The sequence below is a fragment of the Eubalaena glacialis genome, chromosome 4 (genome assembly GCF_028564815.1).
Source record: "Eubalaena glacialis isolate mEubGla1 chromosome 4, mEubGla1.1.hap2.+ XY, whole genome shotgun sequence".
Classification (NCBI taxonomy): Eukaryota; Metazoa; Chordata; class Mammalia; order Artiodactyla; family Balaenidae; genus Eubalaena; species Eubalaena glacialis.
In genome coordinates this window covers 147,575,087-147,576,036 of record NC_083719.1, presented here as the reverse complement: position 1 = coordinate 147,576,036, position 950 = coordinate 147,575,087, and the positions used below count along the sequence as shown (strand labels likewise).

The following is a 950-nucleotide window of genomic DNA, read 5'->3' as shown; positions in this document are numbered from 1 at the left end:
GAATGCAGGGAGCAGACCCCAACATTCTTAATATTTGTTCTCCAAATTTGTTTAGTCAGCCTGGTTTCTTAGCACTCCTTGCTTTATCTTCTTTTAGTCTGTAAGGAAGCTGTCCTTGGTTTCTGGAGTTAGGAGCCCCTGGGAAGTCACACATTACAGGGAAAGACCAATGTAATAGAGTTTGACCCTATTTTTGGATAGTGGACCACCGACTTCTTTTTTTTTAATTGAAGTATAGTTGACTTACAATGTTTTGTTAATTTCTGCTGTACAGCAAAGTGATTCAGTTTTTTTATATATATATATTCAGTTATACATATATATTCTTTTTCATATTCTTTTCCATTATGGTTTATTACAGGATATTGAATATAGTTCTCTGTGTACAGTAGGACCTTGTTGTTTATCCATTCTATATATAATAGTTTGCATCTGCTAACCCCAAACAAAAATATGGAATGCTTCATGAATTTGTGTGTCATCCTTGTGCAGGGGCTATGCTAATCTTTTCTGTATTGTTCCAATTTCCGTATATGTGCTGCCTAAGCGAGCATACCACTGACTTCTTTTAAGCCTCAGTTTCCCCTTTCCTGTTAGCTCCACATCTGGACAGGTTGATAAGAAGGTTTATACATGTCCCCTGCATGGCCCTTTTGAAATATTCCAACCTCACAAATCACAAACCCAAACCTAGCAAATTCCCTAATCTCACCCTCTAACAATGATAAAGGCCCAACTTTATCTGGGACCTGTCTGTGTGCCCCCCACCCCTGCCCTTCCCAGTGATCCCTTGTACAAGTAATCAACTCTCTTTCAAATTCTCTCAAGTTCTCCACATCCTATGTATTAACTGGAAGGTGGTCCAACCCAAGTACATTGGGTGATCACAAAGTAGCCAGTCTGATGTAAATTGTTTTCACCATTGACCTGCTTTGTACCTCAAAATAGTT

The 950-nt window shown here is 38.7% G+C and overlaps 1 non-coding gene across 1 annotated transcript; it reads right to left on the bottom strand.

Annotated features, from left to right (window-relative positions):
- Positions 1–447: 447 nt before the first annotated feature.
- LOC133091549 (U6 spliceosomal RNA) lies at positions 448–554 on the bottom strand. Its single transcript, XR_009700894.1, has one exon. It is a non-coding gene; the product is annotated as a U6 spliceosomal RNA (small nuclear RNA).
- Between the last annotated feature and the right edge of the window lie 396 nt (positions 555–950).